We start from the raw sequence: 22,924 nt of genomic DNA on the forward strand, positions 1-22,924 counted from the left end.
GTTACCCGGCTCGGTGAGCTCAATATTTTTATATATGTTGTTATATTGCCCATTTTTTGCTTTGTTTTGTTCTTACTTTGTGGTTAAGGTTTTTATGCCTTTAGTTAATCTGCATGCAATAACTGTAAAATTATCAACAATTTAAAAGTTGAAATGTCGCTGCTAACCGTAACGAGCCGCCGTCTGTTTACATTTGAAACTTAGTAGAATGATGAATTAAGTCAGTTTCTGTGGACCAACTTCAGTGTCTCTTTGTCGAGTGGGGACCAAAAGTAAACTTTCAATTTTGTGACCGAAATATGTCTTCTCAACCGCTGGCCAAATTGCTTGTTTTTCCGTAGAAACAAATTTTAATTGTAAATTTATTTTAACTGTATTCGGTGTTAACAATCCGCGTATCGCCGGTAAAGGATTAGTTCAATTTTTTTTTTTTTTTCTATTTTTTCATGCACAGATTTTGTTGCACGTTGTACGAATTAATGCTCTAAAATATTTGTTCTGAATTTTACTTAATTTGGTTGAACTATTATTCCAGAAAAAAAATCTCGACATATAAAAGTTAATTATAAATTTAAATTATAAAAGAAATTACAAATTTACTATTACTTAATTACTCTAATTACAAATTTATTATTTTAATTTAATTATCATTCAAATTATACGAAAATATTGAGTCATAAATATATCTAATATAAACAGCGTAGGTAAAATTCTATACTGAATCTTAGGTTAAAACACCACCTGACAAAAGCGGTTTTGTTTCCGTAAACTTTCTTTTGGTATAATAATTTTATAATAAATTTTTGAGGGTGAAAAAAAACATAAGAGGAAATCTTACTTAAAATTATAAAGTTGCTCGCATATAGTTTCAATATAGCCAATACTACTTTTTATCTATAGGCTTTCCAAGCCCAAAAAAATTCTTAAATATCTGTAGCTTCTTATCTTCTCCTTCGAAATTTCTAAAGTCATTTTCAGAAATTCTTTCCCCTTTTGGGGTATATTTCACAGGGGAGGAATCGATCTTTCAATATCCTTATTCGTGGGATATAAGATACCAGCTTTATATATCTAACCGCAACCGGGGGGATTTATTCGCGATCAAGTCTCCTGGAAAAGATAGGACGGGAAGGAAGAAAGCAAATTCTTTTTTGCAAAAATGACGTATTCTTGGATACATATACCTCGCGTATTTTTCCTCTAGCTTCTCACCCCCAGGTTTAGAAAACGTAAAAAATATTGGCGTCATTTTCCTCTTCCTCAGTGCGTTCATAGAACGATCTCCCCGAAATTTCAAAAGGAATTCGTTCCTGTTGTCACTGTTTTCGTCTTACTAACAAAGACAAACACTCGCAAATTACCTGCAAAGGCCACGCCAAACCTTTCCCTCCTAACCATTGAACAACTTTAAAACAGCGTCGTACAAGAACCGATCCATCGCGATGAAGCAAACACGCACTGGTATTCGGTCTATGAGTTCACCGAATCGGCTGCATTAACCTTCTTCAGTTATTTATGGATGATTCGAGGCCTCAGGAGTAGCACAGACGATAATAAGAACGGGCAAGATTCGAGTTACAGGAAAGTAAAATGAAGATATCTTACTCGATATTGTAATATTAATAACGCTACTTATTCCTACTGGAATGCTCCATTCTATTAAATAATATAGCGATAGTGACCTGCAGTTTATCCACGACTTCTTTTCATTTTTTATGTTCTTCGGACTGACTGTAAATACACGTAATCTTGTACGGAGCGGAATCCCGCTAACGAACTTCAAGTAACCGGAACTTTTGTTCTCTGTATTCGATCCCGTAAAAAAAGCAGATTATAGCTCAAAAACATGAAAGTAGGGTTTTTTTTATATTTATATAAAAAAGGATAAAAAAGTGCTGGCGAACTTACCTTTAACGTTTCTTGAAAATATGTAGGATTCTGAAGGAAAGATTCAAACAAACGTTTACTTCACAAACATATGTCTTTGCAAACGTTGCAAAGAATATCGTATGTATTCCAAAAGACCTAAAAGGGTGCAAAACCCCATTCGGAGAACAGAACATAAGCATTTGTACTAAAAAAATAATAATAAATAAAAAGTAAATAAAAATATTTTTAAAGGAAGAAATCAACTGTATAACCCAAACTCCTAAGATTCGGTATTTTGGCTAACCTGAGCAGCGAAAATGTCCATCCTAGTGTCAGCTTGAACTGAATTCTTTCTGACCAACGAAATGGTATCAAGGAACCGACTTACCCAATGGTCACACACAGCAAAGAACACATACTGTAGCCTATAATTTTGTGTCCTCGCTTCCCTAGATTGGATGTCACACCTGTTTTAGGTGAATCACATCCATTTCCTGTATAAAATGGGACCAGAATGTTTATTCGTAATGGTTTGGTTTATTTGGTTAAGGCAAAGCATTCGAGGGCTATCTGCCTAAGGGGAGGGATGATTTAGTAGGTGCCTAAGGGGAGGGATGATTTTATTATGTATGGGGGAGAAACACGAAAACATCCATGGGGCCAACCCGTTCGAACCTCGGACCGAACTACTAGTGTTCAGCGACTTTACCGGTCGGCCACTTGTAGGCCCTTTTATTCATTAGATCATTATAAACAATGTTCGCTATATCATGGTTCAGTGCATATATATGACAAAGTATTGCGACCAACAATGCTGACAGCCTCACTCCTACGTTCTGCTAAGTCAGATTCAGACGTGGCGAGGCGAATTATGAACTGCATATTTCAGACAGATAACAACGAAGATAGTTAGGCAGCACAAAGGTATGCAAGGCAGCTCTTCAACAAACGCAGGTAATCGACAAATCAAAGAAAAGAGTCAGTTCCCACGACATATGAGCTTAACCACATAATAAAATACTTAGCTCCTAAGAAAGCCCCTGGCCCAGATGGCATAGATAATATGATTATAAAATTAATTGATCAGCACTTCGCTTCCCTACTACACTCCCTCTTCAACGCATGTTGCAGGCAACGTCATTTTCCACAAGGAATGAAAGTAGCAGAAGTAACCCTCTTCTGCAAAAAAGGGAAGGATCCGGCTATACCAAGTTTATACCAGCCCAACTCTTTATTACCAGCGCTTGGAAAAGTGCTAAGAACGTACCATCCTTACGAGGCTCAACCACCACTTTGCAACCACTCATGCATTGCATCCTAACCAGTATGGGTTTGGGGCCGGAATGTCAGCTGAAAATGCGTTGGATGATCTAATGACAATGCTGTCAAATAATAAAAGTGCAGACATGCACTCCCTCATCATTTCCATTGACATCCAGGGAGCATTCGACACCTTCTGGTGGCCAGACATTATCAGCAGCTTGTCTTCTCTTTCCTGCCCTGGTGTGATAATAGATCTCATTAGAAGTTACCTGGACAACAGAGAAGACCAAATCACGATGAATGATGACATCATCACCAAAAGAATTACTCGTGGCTGCCCTTAGGGTTCGTGCTCAGGTCCGACCCTGTGGAACTTAGTAGCAAGCACTGCATTCCAACGTTTCAACAATCTTCACCAAGTCAAGATTCTGGCATATGCCGATGATTTCCTCATTGTAGCAGGCCGCAGCCATATCCAGCAAAGATTGCAGGATTGTCTAGATATCTTTGCTCAATGGGCCAAAGAGCATAAACTTGAATTAAGTGCAGAAAACACACAAGTCATGATAACAGTACGCCGGCATCCCCTCAGAAGAAGAACCTACCTAAACCTACAGGGACATTCAGTAAAAACAGTCTCAAAAATGACATACCTAAGTCTCTTCTTTGATAATAACCTTTCATGGACTGCTCATCTTAAAATTCTCAGGCAGCGCATAGGCAATCTCAGTGAAACGTACTGCAGGTATGAAATGGGGCATACCGGCAAATCTCCTGAAGTTTTGGTACAAAATCATTTCGGAACGCATTATTTTGTACAGAACTTCCATCTGGTGTCAGAACCTCACTTCTACCATGAGGAAAACTTTGCTTTCCATACAAAGAAGTCAACTTCTACTCAATCTGTCGGGCCTATCGAACTTCTTCAACATCTGCTCTACAAGTCTTTGTGGGTTTTCCCCCTCTTGATGTTGTATTTGAGAGAGAAGCCGCAGTGATAAAAAGCTACAAGGCTTAATAAAAATACATCACTGTGGGAGCAGAGCATAATCCACACAGACTATGAAAATACAAATCAATCTCGTTTTGTCACCCAGCAAAATCTGACCTAATGGATACCAACCATATAAACTCAGATTCTCCGGCGCAAAATGATCATATATTATACACTGATGGATCTAAGACAGAGGCTGGCACAGGATGTGGATTCTGCGAACTGAACAAAGGCAGCATTACCTTCTCCTGGAAACGAAGACTGAACGAAAGTAATTCAGTGTTTCAGGCAGAAATCCTAGCCTTATACGCTGCAATCAGCCACAGTCGTAGAAATGGTCTTAATCAAGTTCAGATTTATACGCATTCTGCCTCAAGCCTCGAAGCACTTTCAAAGCATACACAGCAGGAGCCCTCTGGTTCACAAAATACACTCTCCTCAGTATCCCTGTACCTTTTCGTCATGTACTCTGTTGGGTGTCTGCGCATGTAGGAATACTAGGAAATTAATGTCCAGACGCTGTGGCTAAAGAAGCTTCCAATAGTGCATTCTTACTTGAGTGTCCAACAGCATTTCCAATCTCGCTGCTAAAACATTACATGCAAACTTCTCACAAGACAGTGGCAAACCCGCTGGAATGATGCCACAACGGGTCGACGTACACATGCAATGCTTCCAGCTGTAAGCATGCATCTGAAGAGCAAAACTGGCAGCATGTCACATTTCCTAACAGGACATGGACCGTACAAAGCCTATCTGCATAGGTTTGTTCTTTCCAAAACAGACATCTGCGACTGTGGGAAAGTGGGCAGCCCAGACAGCTATTACTTTGAATGCTGCTTGACGGTGAAGTTCCATCTAAAAAAATCAGCACCCATGTTTCGCGCAGCGTAGTAAAATAACAATCAAAATAACAATGTTGCTGTATCGAAACTACATGCTATCACTACATACTGCGCTGAAAAAACTCAGTAATCTGGAACAGCTCCCATCGCAGTCATTCCCCAATTAGCTAAATTACGTTTGAGCTCCTGTAATATGTTTTTAATTTTTTTTAATATTTTTTATGTGTAGATATATAACTCCTTTGTTATTGTAGGGTTTATATTTATTTTAACTAACATTTATTTTAAGTTTAAACTATCGTTCCTGTCAATCCTTACTTTCCCCTGGAACTGTCAATGCCAGAATATGTAAATTTGAGTAGAACGCGCAAGCATTCAAATTATCAGCGGAAGTAGTATGATTTAAATAGAAGGAAACGAGTTCGGTGAGTTATTCTTACTTAGCGAGCGCGGAGGTAGTTATAGAGATTTGAAGAACCCCGCGTTGCGGCCTATGTGCTTGGCGGGAAGTAGTTGCAATTGTTCCAGTGAGCTTCAAGTCTGCTGAATTAGCAGAGATATTGTAAAACGCGGTGAGTTAGTTATTTTAGAGAGCCTCGTAGTTAGAATCTTGTCTTTACTTTCTTTTTCAGGTTATTATTTTTGTTTGACTGCCTAGTTGGCACAGTTTGTAAGCGTCAAGAGGACGCAGTTGTAATTTAGTACGTTGAATAAAAAGGGACTTAAACCCTTTACAAGACTCTGTGGTTTATACAAGCTTTCACAGTCACCCTTGGTTGCGTGCAAGTTAGAGGCACGCAACGTTATATTATAAAAATCTTTGTTCTATCGAATCAACTTCTTGACATACACAAATATTACTACTCATCCGGTGTCATACATTGTTACATACATTTGTCTAACTTAAATGTACGTGTTCATTCCATTACAGTAAATATGCCAATTTAATACATGAAATACCAATTACAGTGTTGCATAATGTCATTTATATATATCTGTAGTGTAAAAATCTTTCTTCCACATTGATTGTCATCACTTAAATGTAGCACATTTGACGTATTTATACACCAAATGTAGAACTCATTTAGTGCACTGCATATTGTTACTTTTTATCTTTTCTTCTGATACCAATTATTACGTTATTTTCTTACTTCACGTTCGTACGGGGTTCGCGTGGATTTTGAGTGCATAACGACGACACTAGATGAAGTATCGAAACACACTTTATTTAGACAATATTGTCAGGACAGCTCCCAAACACGTTTTACAGTCGTCGATGAACTACTATAAACACACTGACACGATCAGCGACACAGCCTTCAGGTTATCAGGGTATTACGTTGGAGACAGCTTCCTGCAAAGCACCCGACTCTGCTTTCTGGAGTACAGCTACCGACTCTGCTTGGTCGTTCTCGGAACTCCACGTACTCTCGAGACTCTCCACGCTACACCTCGCGATGCACTCGACGACACACAGAGCACAGCTCCCGACTCTCGGTTCAGTCGCTTCCGGAGCTCAACACGCTCTCTCGACGATGCACTAACCGCGATACTCTACGAGACTCCTTCGATGAACTCGACGACCCACTCGGCACTCGCTGCCCGGCTGTCAACTCGATCGACTCCGCAGGGATTGATTCGCTAGACGAGCTCGATGAGAGACACACACTTACTGACTGCAGACCAGCAGAGTTTATATAGCTTTTGGCTTGTGTTCAGGAACATTCTGGGCTAAACCGGTAAGAATTCGTTCCAGAAGGTTCTCCAACCGTTCATGGTATATCGCCAATTTTGTCGCCAAATGGGCGATTTCTCGCCCAATGTGGCAACCCTGCCTTTCTTTGCCATTTTATGGCAACCCTAATACTGCTTTGCGGGGAAGCTATCTTACCGCGCCTGTACATTTCTTAACAATATGTCACCGTGAAAGACCGAAATTGGAGAATGTCGACTTTCACCAGAGAATGTCAGCATTCACCAAATACGTCGGTGAATGATCGAATATTGCATTATATTCTTGTACATTCGGACCCTCACCGCTGTATGTCGACAATCACAGATATGCTCTGGTGTAGGACGAAAAGAGAGGAGTATATGTACACGCTGTCATTGCAAAAGGAACTGTTCCACAAATAAATGCAGTTGTAAAAGCACGGGCCTCTTGTGCAATTCAAAGTGTCATAATAGTTTAAGTTGTTGCAATAAATAAGATTTGAATCACATAATTTAGTAAGTTTTTAACTGCTGTATATTTTCCTTTCTCATTTTGAATGTACTGTGTGTTTTAAGTTCTTAAGTCTCAAGTGCGTTTTTTCGTGACTGAATTACGGAGAAGAAAATATAATATTCTTATATGTTCAACATTCACCATTAGTACATGGTGAATGTCGACCGGTGTAAGTCAGAAATAAGAATATTTGGAAAATATTTCGGACATACACCAAGCGACTATGTGATTGTTAACATTCACCGGTGAAAGTCGACATTCTCCAGATTTCGGGGTTTCACCGTAACACATATATATGTATACATACAATGGAATTTCCCTTATGTATTGTATTCAATTATGTAATATGAATGTTCATATGTAATACGGTGCTATTCAAAATATCATGTAAACAAAAGAAAAAAATATGTACTGAACAACAGGCCTTGTATGCCAATGTAATTGATTTCCGCAGAAATGACGGTCAATTCCGTACGGCACGAACTAGGACGGATGTCGTCTTCGCGATGTGTAGCGAATATATATATAACTGAAAATCAATTATATTATTGGATATACGTTACTTTTTGCACCGTCCTCCAGTTGAAAAGTTACTTGGTTACAGCATTACCTCATTTCCACCAAGCTTATTATTATCATCGTACGATTCTATCAAAATGTAGTTAAATTTCTACTCCAATCTCGATGAATATATTCAAATACTGCAGTTGAAAGCAAAAAATAATTCTTTAATTTCTAATATTAAGTGTTATTTTAAAATCCAAAATGCAAGTTACTCGAAACGCATTTTATCTTTTCGTTCTAATTAAATACCTACACTTGTTTTTCACTGTGATAGGGTAATACATAAATGAATTATGTAATGCATTAAGAAGCCTGAATTAATAATATTTCCGGTAAAGGGAAAACAAACTTTTTACGAATTCTTTATACTTTTATTGTAATACGCCCGATTACATTCATTTTAAAATTTCATGACTATTTTTTCACTAGCTGGGGGCATCTCGAAGAGAGTATAATAGGTACTCAAGTGGTATTATCGCCGATCGAGTTCTTTATTAGTGACTCATTAATTTAAAGTGAATTCAAGTGATTTGAAAAGAAGAAACTGGAAATGCGTATTATGAGAAAATATTTATAGCACCAAATTAGAAAAGCCCTGGAGGAATCAAAGAAGTAGAAATAATTTAAATTAATATCCAGTGCGTTTATTATAATTGCGAAATAATCGCGATTTTTAATTTCAATTACTGGAAAAAGAATCTGCTTTTATGAGATATCAGTCAGACATTCACTGCTTTGTTTTCCGGCAAAACCTTTGTTACGATATCGACAATTAAACATTAATTCTTCCAATTAAAAGAAACACACGTAATTTAGCTTCACTATACGAGTTCTTAACAAAAATAAGAGAGGTCATTAACTCAGAACGTTGACTCGAAATGAGTTAATTTTTTAATCCGTTAATTAGAGTTCAAAAATAACATAACTCTTCCAGAATAAACTTTTTTGGAATAACTTTTAATTTCTGCTACAGTTATTACTATTCTTAAATGACATATAATAAAAATTTACATTAAATAATATTAAATGTGTGTGCCTGTGTATGTATACATACATAATTACAAAACTTTTTAAGGGGACTTATACACCTTAAAACCTATAAGATCTTCGAATATGTGACTGTTGTAAGAATTGGAATAATTTATTTATTTTAAAAGCAATAACTTCCAACATTTTACCGCTGACTACATAATATAGCTGCTTTCTCAAAGAGTCATCAGAAAGTTTGTGTTGCCACAAATATTTTTATAATTTAATCCGCTTTGTGACAACACTTTTCGTCATGTTTCCACCTTGCGCGAACAGTTTAAAACATTCTGTTGCATAATTTAATACCATATTTAATATATAAATTTTATAACATTTGAAAACTACTGTGAACCAAAAATTCTAAGAATTCCGTGTTAATTTTTTATTTTATTTGGAGTTGAGTTTATAAAATGTATTTTATTAAAAAAATCTGTAATGTTTTCGTGCATAATTTTTTTAATATTAATATATTCATCAGATTTTTGGTTCAGTTAGAAAATAGTGCCCATATAAAAAATTCCATCAAGTTTCAATGTATGTACCATTAGCCATTTTTTAAATATCATGCGCGCAAGGTAAAAACATGACGAAATGTTTTGTCACAAAGCGGATTAAATTATAAAAATATTTGTGGGAACACAAACTTTCTGGTTACTAGTTCCCAAAGCATCTATATTATGTAGTCAGCTGTAAAAGGCTGGAAGTAATTGCTTTTAAAATAAATAAAATATCGCAATTCTAGCAACAGTCACATATTCGAAGATCATAAGGGGTTTAAGGTGTATGAGCCCCCTTAAAACATATTATAATTATGCCTAGTATTTTCGCGTATTAAGCTGCTGAAAAATTATCAGTAAAGACATAAAATAAGAAAACTAGTTTTTCAAAAAACCAAAACCTATTCAAATAACCTAAAGGGTATCCTAAAATTAAAGCAAGATTTGAATTTGGCGCCATTTTTGCATTAAGTTGTTGCCAACACTGAAAAGAGAACAGTTCGAAAGCCGAAAGTTTAGGGTTAGTCAAAATGGAGCGTTATACGGTACAACAACGCGTCTTCATTATTGAACAATATTTTTTAAATAATGAAAGTTTGGCGGGCGCAGTTCGAAAATTTTATACAAAATATGGTGAAAATAGTGTTCTAACCTCGTCAACTGTGAAAAGATTAATTGAAAAATTCGTGGATACTGGATCCGTTGGAGACGCTAAACACACCGGTGGTTCAAAAACAAGCCGTTCAAATGTCAATATTGAAGATGTGCGTGAGAGTGTTGGTGAAAACCCAGGAACATCAATTCGGCGTCGTGGACAAGAATTGCATATTTCAAGAAGCTCTTTACATTGTGTACTCACAAAAGATCTGTGTTTTTATGCTTACAAAATTCAATTAACACAACAACTGAAGCCTGTTCATGGTCAAGAACTGACCATGAACAGCGAAGAGAGTTCGTGGAATGGATTATTAATCATCAAAAAGTGGATGCTGGTTTTTCGAGCAAAATAATCCTAAGCGATGAAGCACATTTTCACCTCGATGGCTTTGTTAATCTCCAAAATTGCCGTGTTTGGGGGTCGGAGAACCCACGTGTGATTAGCGAAAAACAAATGCACCCATAACATGTCATTGTTTGGCGCGGATTTGGGGCAGGACGCATCACCGGACCATACATTTTGAGAATGAGGCTGGTCAAGCAGCAACTGTTAATGGTGCTCGATATCGAGACATGATAACACAGTCCTTTCTGCCGAAATTGGATGATATTGATGCGGCCAATATATGGTTTCAACAAGACGATGCCACATGTCATACAGCCAATGAAACAATTCAATTACTGCATGAAACATTTCCTGATCGTGTATTCTTTCGTTTCGTTGATCACAATCGGCCCCCTACATCATATGATTTAACACCATTAGATACCTTCTTATGGGGTTATTTGAAGTCAAAGGTCTATGTCAACAATCCCACAACCACACGTGCATTACAAGAGGAAATTAAACGCTGCATCAACGAAATTCAGCCACAATTATGCAGAAAGGTCAGGAAAAATTTCGACGAAAAGGTGCATATGTGCCAACAAAGCCCTAGAGGCCATTTGCCCGATGTGTTATTCCATAAGTAACCCTATCCTTATGTACTTTATGATTACCTTAAAAAATAAATATCTAAAGACTAAAAACTCTCTTTATATTGAATTCAAATCTTGCGTTAATTTTGGAACACCCTTTATAAACACTCCATTTTCTTTCATTAAAACCCATTAAATCGCATACGATTTAATTCTTCAATAAAATAAGTTTATTATTAAAAAATAAATGAGCGAGCATTGGATTATGTTGGTATTAAGAGAAAAACAAGTTTTGACGCATGCCTAATTATATCTAATTAAAGAGAATCCTAGATTTCTTATTGCAGGCAATTCTATTAACTGAAACAAGAAATTAAATTTTGTTTAGCAGAACGATCGACCGGAAGTGATACTTTAAGTAAAGCTGGTTGCTATTTAAAAAACGGATTTGGGAGGTTATAAGCTAACATCACATTTTTCGCTTTCTTGTACAAAGGAAAGAAAGTTTTGTAATCGTGAAAAATTTCGGTTTCCACATTTTAACGGAAATACCCATTTTTACCGTTCCCGAATCCTTTTGGACGATTTTTTTCCGTGACATCTGTACATACGGTACAAATGAGAGGAATACGACAGAATAAAGAACTTTTATTCTAAGATTGTAAAATAGATTTCATATTTCCATTGACAGAAGTGTTTCAAAGAGAGGCGAAAATATTCCCATTTTGGCAATTTCAAATTCTAAAAAAAATTAATTTTGGACAAATTTGGTTTATTTGATTATGGCAAAGCCTCAATAACTATCTGCCTAATGGAAAGGAAGCCTTTGTGGAGGACTTTTAAAAGGAAAACTGGCTCGTTTACAGGTTAAACATGGGAAAACAACGAAAACTCCCATGCAGCTAGCACTTTCACCGCAATTCGCGGACAGAGCGTTCACTGTTAACTCTCTTTATATTTAATTCAAATCTTGCGTTAATTTTGGGACACGATTTATAAATTCAAAGGAAAATATAATAAATGCTAAAATCAAAACACTTCAAACAAGCAATATCCAAAATTCAGTCACTAAAGTTTTATAATTTCTTAATTTTAAAATTTAATAATTTAATACTTACGCTTTATAATTTAATACCTACGTTCTCAAGTCTTTGGATAATGTTCAGTGTTCAAAGTTAAATTTTGATTAGAATTCTTCAGTAAAGTATTTTATTATTTCACTTATGTTTTCAATTCTATGAATAGTAATTTTATTTAAATGTAATCTTATTTAAGGGGGCTCATACACCTTAAACCCCTTATGATCTTCGAATATGTGACTGTTGCAAGAATTGGGATATTTTATTTATTTTAAAAGCAATTACTTCCACATTTTTACAGCTCACTACATAATATAACTGCTTTAAAAACTAGTAACTAGATAGTTTGTGTTGCCACAAATATATTTTTGTAATTTAATCCGCTTTGTGACAAAATATTTCGTCATGTTTCCACCTTGCGCGCATGATATTTTAAAAATGGCTAATGGTACATACTTGAAATTGGATGGAATTCTTTATATGGGCACTACTTTGTAACTAAACCAAAAATCTGATGAATATTTTAATATTAAAAACTTTTATGTACGAAAACATTACAGATTTTTTTTAATAAAATGCATTTTATAAACTCAACTCAAAATAAAATAAAAATTTAACATGAAATTTTTAGAATTTTAGGTTCACAGTAGTTTCCAAATTTTATAAAAGCTATATATAAACTATGGAATTAAATAATGCAACAGATAATTCTAAACTGTGCGCGCAAGTTGAAAATATGACAAAACTTTTTGTCACAAAGCGGATTAAATTATAAAAATACCTGTGGCAACACAAACTTTCTGATGACTATTTCAGAAAACAGCTATATTAGGTAGTCAGCTGTAAGAAGTTGGAAGTAATATCTTTTAAAATAAATAAGTTATTCTGATTCTTGCAACAGTCACATATTCGAAGAACTTATGAATTTTAAGGTGTATGTGTCCCCTTAAAGGTTCTCTTTATTTAAAGGTAAAACATTTTGATGAGAATTTACTTTTAGTATTTTCCCTTGCTTTGGGGATAAGGGACCAGAATTTTCGGGTGAACTATTATAATTAAATAACTGAAATGATTCATCGGCTGATTCTGGGTAGAGAAAAGTAATGATGTTTGCGGAAGAGAGATTTCAATTGATTTCAGTGTTTTCCCTCCTGATGAAGTGACATTGACGTGGATTAAATTCCTCTTCTATTATTCTATTTTTTCTTTAAATTTCCTTAGTATTTTTAATTGGGGTATTGCCTGTTTGAAATGTTTTGGTTTTAGCACTTATTAAATTCTTTTTTGTATTTATAGAATTATTTGAAATTTATTACTTACAAATTCCATTTTTTTTTTCCTTTGGGAAAATTTGGTTCTAAATTTCTTACTTTATATATGTATACAAAGTGTCCCATCAAGACCGCCAATCTCTGCACAACCAGATTACACGCTTGGAATACATAAAAAACGCCTAAAGAACTGTACCGATACGACCTATAGTTTTAGAAATAAAAGTGAAAGAAAAGTACGACAGCATATCCGTCTGAAAAAAAGAAAATTTCATTGGGAACATAAACATCGGTATTTGCAGAAGGTGGACATCAAACCGTCGTTTGAGTCGCATTGCTGCAAATTTTATGTATATGTAAACAACTTTAGTGAAAGTGTAAGGATCTTAAGTTTTACTAACGTTTATTTTATTTTAAATCTTTACTATCACTTCTTATTTTCTACTTCCGGCCAGAATTATAAGCGTTAAGGTTTTTATGCAAAGTTTGTCTGGCGAACGCCAAGTATTTAAGTTGTGGCTTTTTGCCAAGCGAGAGAGAGGAAGCAGTGAGTCGAAGCAGGCCGCTTACCTTAGAAGTTACGCAGTTGCTTGTTGCCTTCCAGGCCAGAGGTTTTAATCCTCTTGATAAATTTTAAACGTATTGTAGTGTTCACAGTTCTCTGTACTACATACGCTTCCTGTTAATATAAGGCCAATCTTCCACGTTTATTATTCTAAAGTTAAATTAGAGTTTAGTTTTATTTTTATACTTTTACGTTTTGACCACAAGTAGCGGGTCGGTGTATTCCGAAGTACGGAAGTCATTGTAAATAGAGAAAAAATAAAGGGTTTTGTATACCCTTCTTGTGTATCCTGTTTACTTCCCACAGTTTTGAGCATAGCTTTAGTAAGCTCTCTGTTCCGAGTCAGGTCCTTGCATGTTCCCGAAGAAGGTTAGAAGGAACATTGAACCTGATAAAAGTATATGTGAAATTGTAGTACCTTATGAATAATGTAACATGAAAAGCCTGAACAGACGAAGCTCTGCCGGAAAAAATAAGCTAAATTGGCGAAATAAGCTAAATTTCGCTAAATTGGCGAGATACCCCCAAGCTGTAGTTTTGGCAACTAAGCTGACCACTTGGCAATATTTTTAGCCGGTCCCTGCATAGCTGTAATTTTCACTGTAATTAATTCTTGTATGGAACTGTAACCGTATTCACCCCTCAGATGTACTTTAACCGTATATGCCTTTTAGTAATTTCAAGAAATAGAAGGTACTAGAGATTTCTCGACGGCCATGTGAAAACGATATAAGAACAGGAAGACCATTTGCTCTTAGTTTTTAGTTCAGAGCTGACTTCGGAGTACTGAGAGATCTCCGTGTTAGCTTCTCTCTTTTGATACTCTTAATTGTCCATTCATATATACGTGATGTAATGTGATGATGGTGATACATGATGCGAAGATACTAATAGTACACTGAGCGGTTAATAGTGCACACGATAAGACATGCAAATATACATGTATTTTACTTATTGACCACATGTACTTATTGACCACATGATGCTAAAACGACAATAGTGCACAGACAAAACTTGCGTGTAGACAAAATGCAGACAATTAAATGATGCAGATAAACATTAGTATGGTACACTTAATGATATTAACGATGCATAATAGCACATGGCTGGTGAATGATAGCTGATATTGCATCCTGTATATCATTGTATCATGTACCTTAGTCCTTTTACTTTGCATCTTGCATATCTACGCGTTTTCTTGTGCGTACTATTATTATCATGGCTTCATGAACTACTGTCATCACATTGCTTCACGTATATATGCGTGCCTTATTGAGTGTCCTCTCAGTATCACACGCGCTGTTTAAATAATTACGTGCTATTATGCGTCTCATAACATCATCAAGTGTTTCGTTTTTATGTGTCCACATTATGTAATTATCTGCATCGTGTTTATTTATGTGTGTTCGGTGTTTATTTAGTTACGTGTATTATAGTGTACCTTTTTGTGTTTTTAGTGCTTTATGTGTTTCTTCATGTTTTTCTTTATATGTTTCCATTTATGTTTTATGTTTATGTCTTATTTTGTTCTACCTCTGTAACCATAACCTTCAGTTGTCTCACGTTCTTACAATGTACTACATGTAGTCTAGCCCTTGTATGGCCATGTTAACTTTTAAGATCCTAATAAACTCCCGGGGCGGCCTCATGGGGCTCCAGGGAGTTGTTGCCTCTACACAGTGGAGGACGCGGGGTATATGCCTGTTTACCTATGTTAGACACCAGGCGCCCCCGTCCTCCGTCACCTGTCACCTGTGTTTAACGCTGTCATCAGTTTGGAATGTAACTACTGATTGTGCTGTCTTATACTGAGAAGAACTATACCAGTACTTCGTGCCTGTGCACGGAGCTTTGATTGCACAAAAATTGTGCTATCTTTGACGCGTTACAATGCGCGTCAAAGATACAATGCGGGTTACAATTGCCTTTGTCCAATTTTTTTCCTGTGTTTGCTAACGTGCCCTTTCATCTACCTAATGGTGCGTTTAGATTGATTGTAACATTTGTAGTTCCGAAGATGTGAGCATTCGAACGTATCTCAAGTACAGTCTTAATTTTTGCTTTCCCATCAGACAAGTACGAAGAAACCTAATCCTACGTTAAAAATTTACCAAGCTATCATCGATTCTGAGGGTATTCAATCCACTACGAACGCGTAAGCACGCAACAGTATTTGAAAGGTTGCATGTTGCAGTTATCGGTAATCTTCGCACGGTGATAATGTATTCTGCACGTGACTGGCTGGATATGGAACACCCTCAACACACCACACCACACCACACCACTGAATTGGAAGAGTGGGTAAAGTTCTATGTCCGCCACGATCGCCAGATCTGACTCCTTTGGATTACTTCATATTGGGCCATCTGAAGGAATTTGTCTATCGAGACCTATTTTACTACAAAAGATGACTTAATTCCTCGTCTTCATAGTGTGTGTAAACATCATGTTGAAAGGCTCGGGCCTTTCAACATGATGTTTACACACACTATGAAGCAACACACAATGTTTACACACACAATGCAGCAACATGATGTTTGGTAAACATCATGTTGCTGCATTGTGTGCAATCAACTAGGCCCGAGCCTTTCATTCGTCGGTATGCACTGTGGACAATTTGAACATCTTATGTGAACATATGCAAGTACGACGTTCATATTTCCAATGAAGTTCCCCCTCTTCTACCGGATATGACGTCATAATTTTCTTTCGTTTTTATCTCGAAAAACTATGTGTCATATCAGTATAGTTCGTTAGGCACTTTTTATGTACTCCAAGCAAAAATCTGGCTTTGCAGAGTTTGGATGGTCTTAACGGAACTTGTCAGACACGGCGAGTTTTCTTTTGCTGAAGTGAAACGCGGGATGAGTAAGACTCGGCTCGGATCATTTTTTTCTTTTCATACGAGTAGTTGGGTGGCAGAAAGGTTTGGTTAACACGTTGAGCGCCATGTCAGCCATCTGTGGCTGATACTAGACTTTCCGTTTAGGCCGCGTCAGCCATCTGTGGCTGACACTAGACTTTCCGTTTAGGCCGCGTCAGCCATCTGTGGCTGAAACTAGACTTTCCGTTTAGGCCGCGTCAGCCGTCTGTAGCTGACACTAGACTTTCCGTTTAGGCCGCGTCAGCCATCTGTGGCTGACACTAGACTTTCCGTTTAGGCCGCGTCAGCCATCTGTGTCTGACACTAGACTTTCCGTTTAGGCCGCGTCAGCCATCTGTGGCTGAAACTAGACTTTCCGTTTAGGCCGCGTCAGCCATCTGTGGCTGACACTAGACTTTCCGTTTAAATCGCGTCAGCCATCTGTGGCTGAAACTAGACTTTCCGTTTAGGCTGCGTCAGCCATCTGTGGCTGACACTAGACTTTCCGTTTAGGCCGCGTCGAACGCCGCTGGCTGACAGCGTGTAACATGATACATAACTATAAAATTTACACTGTTTTATGGAAATACAGAAAAATTATTTAAAATTTACTTAATTTGGATTCATTACAGGACTAATGGATTTCATTGAAACACGGTAAGCATAAAAACGGTTCTCCATCACAGCTATTACAAATTGTGACAACTGTCTTAGTCTTTTGGCTGGCCATTACTCTACCAGCTTCAGTTGCATTATTATCACAACATAATTTACAATATTTCCGTACTTCAGAGGCTTTTTTCGGTATTCTTTGGAGTTTATGCTGTCGTTTTTCAGATATTCTTGCCTTTCTGTTCGATGGAATATCTTCTTTTTCACAACTTGTAAGGGATAGCGCTCATTCTTTCCAGATTTCAGTAATGCTAATTTTCTGCTTCGTAATATCTCTGCATAGAATGTAACTATTTACAAAACAGACTTAGAGCGTAACGTGTTGAATGAATGCCTATAGGAATCGTGTATACGAGCCAGTTTCCCTTAGAAAGTTTTCCACGAAGGCTCCCTCCCCTTAGGCAGATAGCCTTAGTATGCTTTACCATAATTAAATACACCACACCTATAGGAATCACGTTCCAAACGTAAACTATCTTCTACTGCGATAAGAATCGCTGGCCTTACAATGCCAGCGCTTTTAAGCGGCGCTCGTGGCCTGAACGGGGGTGCCTAAGAAATACGTTTGGCGCTCACCTTGTTAAGTTGAACGACTTTCATGCAGGTGGTTTCCATTTCTGACCGAGTAGAAGTAGACTGAAGAGTAGCAGCTAGAGTTATCAACAACTAGAGTAGAGCTAGAGTTATCAACAGCTATCATCCGAAGTTGTGCAATACGCTCGAGTAATGCAAAGAGTAAAAGGCCTTTGAATTGAATTTAAACATTTAAATCTTTCTCTCTGTCTTTGATTGTACAATAATTACGGCTCCATAATTTACCATTGATACAACTGCCTTTAGAAGAATCCGTGTTATATGGCAATTTAAGCCCCAGTTATATCCATGCATGTGCCGTAGGCAGTTAGGTACTGAATATTTTATAGACGAGGAATCCAGAAGAATTTCTTTTCGATTGTTAACCCAAGGTACACTGGTGTGCAAAACTTAAGCAACAATGCAAGTTTTAATCAGATAAACCATGCAGTTGCAGAAAAAGGAGTTCTTGCTATCGGTACAATGAACACGCAATTCAGTAGAAAGGTCATGCATATGCAAATGTCCGGAAAAAGACATCACAGGCTACGTGATCGTACGTAAAACGTGTGCACTCCACTCGAAACTACCATAAAAGGAAGGACGAAGACGCAATTAAAGACATTCGCTGCAAGTACAAGTGAAATATGGCTAGAAGAAATCATCTGGATGACTTCACGAGAGGAAGTATGATCGGAAAGCTGGAGGAGGGGCGTAGTGTGACCAGTGTGGCTGAAGATTTCGAAGTCAACAAAAGTGTCGTTTCGCGGGTTTGGAAAGCCTTCCAAAACCATAGGAACAGCTATTAGAAAGGTTGGTGGTGGCCGCTCCAGGACAACAACTGCAGCAGATAACCTATGTATCGTCCTGCAGGCGAAGAGAGCTCAAAACCAAACAGCAGGCTCCACAACTCAGCAACTGTGTACAGCAACCGGCGACAATTATCGTGGTTTACTGTGTCCAAACACCTTCACAAAGATGGCCTATTCGCCCGCCGTCCTGAACGCTGCATCCCTTTGAAAGTTGGCCATCGACGCCACCGTTTAGAGTGGTGCAAGGAGCGCAAAAACTAGGCATCTCATCAATGGAGTCGTGTCCTCCTTACGGATGAGAGTCATTTTAGTGCCCCAAGCGATTCTCAACGCCAACTTATTTGGAGAGAGATAAGGACACGGTTTAATCTCAGTAACATCACGGAAAGAGACCATTACGATGTCCTGGAGATCTCGTCTGGGGAGGCATTATGCTGAACGGGCGGACAGAACTCCACGTTTTCGACACGTTTCGTTCAGGGTGTGATCCTTCCTATGTGCGTCTGTTCAAAGGTGCAATTGGACCAGACTTCGTTTTTATGGATGATAATGCGGGGCCACACCGGACTCCTGCTGTTTAGAAGCTACTGAAAAGTGAAGATATCACTCGAATGGATTGGCAAGCGTACTCCCCTGATTTAAATCCCATAGAACATGTATTGGATGCTTTGGGGAGACACCTTGAGGCACAATTACATCCTCCGGCGAACACCCGACAACTGAAACAGATGCTGATTGAGAAATGGGCACTCTCACCTCAAGATCTGTTGGACAATCTGGTGCTGTGTGTGGGGAGACGGTGAGAAGCAACCATTGCAGTAAGGAGAGGGCATATCCCATACTAAGGAACTTCTGCTTGTTGTTCTTCCTCTTATACAGACAATCATGTGTAACGATACTATGAGTTCAATAAAGCCTGTTTTTGTTTAATTCCATACTGTATGCATTGTATTCATTTTTGCGCAATTCTGCTTTCGTCATCGTTAAAATACAAAATGCTGTCTCTTATTTCTGAATTTCATGTCTGTCCGATGATATCTCGTGGATTTATGTCAAAAAGAACACCTGTTGCTTAATTTTTGCACACCAGTGTACTTGACTGTATTCACAGACTTAGTCTTTTGATTACGAATTTTTAGAGCTGTAGTTATGTTTTACCTTGGATTACTAAAGCTGGAGACTTACCATGCGAGATTTGCAGTTTTTAAATTTTGCAACGTTGGTTAAATATCCGAAACGTTTCATTTATCCTGTGAAATGTCTCTGGTACGATCGCTTGTAATAAAGGCAATATCGTTTGCAAAAGCAACAGTTTTCCAGCTGTTTGGCCATATGGTGTCGTTGAAACTGATATTACAGAGATCTGCACTCATGCAAGTGTTGTGTTACTGCACCATTAATGTGGTGTTGTTGGCGTGATCGCCTAAAAGTAACGATGCTAAGAATATCAAATACAAATTACTTCCGCGTAAATCCTTAAACTAAAATTTAGTGGTTAGTACATTGCATTATCCTTACCAAATAGAATAGTATGACTTACCTAATAAAGCATGCATGAGCCGAATCTCTCTTTTTCCAATCTCACATTTATTTTCTAAAACACATTTTCTGGATTAAATAAGGCACATTTATCACACACATATAAAATATTAAAATATCATAACTTAGATACACACAATGCGATAACTAATAATGGAATTTTCGTTGAGAGCCGAAGCGTGACTATTCGTGCAATCCTGTCTCATCGAATAATTTTGCGGTTGAAACCTTTTCATATTCAATTTGTATTGTCGCGCAGTCTTCTTAAATACGTGCAAGATCTTCTTTTTTTTTACATTCACACTTTTTTACTCACTTATCATCACGTGGTGTCACATCGCTGGTCAAGCACATCTTGAAGTCAAACACCTATTGATATTCTGCTTGAGCGTTTATTTTATGTTATTCACGGCAGCAGGACTTAGTGAGTCTCAAACCAAGCACTTTACTTTAGATATTACATCTCTTAATTCAGCTTCTTTCTATGCATAATACGACGACATTCCACGTGCAAAATATGCAGGAACGATGGCGACTGCTGAGTGTGTGTGGCCCGAAGGCCCACACACTCGTTAAGGGGACTCATACACCTTAAAACTAGCAAGACCTTCGAATATGTGACTGTTGCAAGAATAGGGATAACTTATTTATTTTAAAAGCAATTACTTCCAATTTTTACAGCTGACTACATAATATAGCTGCTTTCTGAAATAGTCATCAGAAAGTTTGTGTTGCCAAAAATATTTTAATAATTTAATCCGCTTTGTGACAAAATTTTTCGTTCTGTTTCCACCTTGCGCGCACAGTTTAAAACATTCTGTTGCATAATTTAATTCTATATTTAATATATAACATTTACAACATTTGGAAACTACTGTGAGCCTAAAATTCTAAAAATTTTATGTTAAATTTTTATTTTATTTTGAGTTGAGTTTATAAAATGTATTTTGTTAAAAAAAATCTGTAATGTTTTCGTCCATAAATTTTTTCAATATTAAAATATTCATCAGATTTTGGGTTGAGTTAGAAAATAGTGCCCATATAAAGAATTCCATCCAATTTCAAGGATGTACCATTAGCCATTTTTAATATATCATGCGCGCAAGGTGGAAACATGGCGAAATATTTTGTCACAAAGAGGATTAAATTACAAAAATATTTGTGGCAACACAAACTATCTCGTTACTAGTTTCTAAAGCAGCTATATTATGTAAGGGGCTGTAAAAATGTGGAAGTAATTGCTTTTAAAATAAATAAAATATCCCAATTCTTGCAACAGTCACATATTCGAAGATCATTAGGGGTTTAAGGTGTATGAGCCCCCTTAACACGACGTCAGACAGAAGAAAAGGCAAAGAGAAAGACAAACCAGTCCTTCCAGTTTTTATACACTTCGACACACGTGGCCGCGCGGGATAACGATACAAGAATCGATGCTGCCACAGTTGCTTGAAAATTCCCGTTGTTTCCCGTTTCTATTGCTCACTTTGAAATCGTTAAGTTCGTTAATCGAAAATTCGTTAAAGTTTTACAAAATATGATATAGATAATAAAACAAATATCTATATATATATATATATATATATATATATAGAAAATATGATATAGATAATAAAACAAAATATATATATATACAAAATATGATATAGAAAATAAAACAAATATATATATATATACAAAATATGATATAGATAATAAAACAAATATATATATATATATATATATATATATATATATATACAAAATATGATATAGAAAATAAAACAAATATATATATATATATATACAAAATATGATATAGATAATAAAACAAATATATATATATATATATATACAAAATATGATATAGAAAATAAAACAAATATATATATATATATACAAAATATGATATAGATAATAAAACAACGGTACCTGGATGTCTCCAGGTACCGTTGTTTTTTCGCAGCGCGAGAAACATACTTACATTCATGCAGATTCCTCATTATTTAATTTCTTTAAGTATAATGCAGGGATCTAATATTCGGTGGCACCAATTGAAAAGCGAACCGTCATTTATAGTGAATCAACGTAAAATGCCAAAACGAAATTAATAACCCTTCCGCGTTAAAAATCATGAGCGTGCATTACGTTTTAAAGGGCTACTGGGGATTAGGGGACCCGATTGCCAAATCCTGGTGGTGGAGAATCGTCATCCACGACCATTTTCAGTTCGGGTGCCACTGTAGAGATATTATCCCCCCCCCGGGGATGTTGACTCAGCCGAACACCTGGGAAGTACTGGTTAAGATCTGTACCTAGGCAGTCTCAATACAGGGGCATAATAACAGACTTCACAGAAGGCCTGAGGGTTCTCGGGACAGAGTAAGGCTGGGCAGAGACCGTACTGGTACTGCCTTGTCTGTACAAGGGCGGGGCGGCATTAATCCTTTTTGGCACCTCTTAGGTTGCATAAGGTCGGGAGCCGTCTCGTTCCAACAGCGTTGTAAGGATATTAGGTTATTTCGAAGCAGGACATATGAAAAATATGCAAAGCCGTCGCCGGGACACGAATCGCGGACCTCTCGAATAAGCTCCGCGCCGCGTGTGCTAACTATTACACCACAAAGGCATGCTACAAGGAGAGAGAAATACTGTATAACTTGATCAGTTACTTCACGAATTTATGATGACTAAGTTAAAATTTTTGC

This window comes from Stegodyphus dumicola, chromosome 3 (genome assembly GCF_044657685.1).
Source record: "Stegodyphus dumicola isolate Sdum_Otavi_A_Nest chromosome 3, ASM4465768v1".
In the NCBI taxonomy this organism is placed as follows: Eukaryota; Metazoa; Arthropoda; class Arachnida; order Araneae; family Eresidae; genus Stegodyphus; species Stegodyphus dumicola.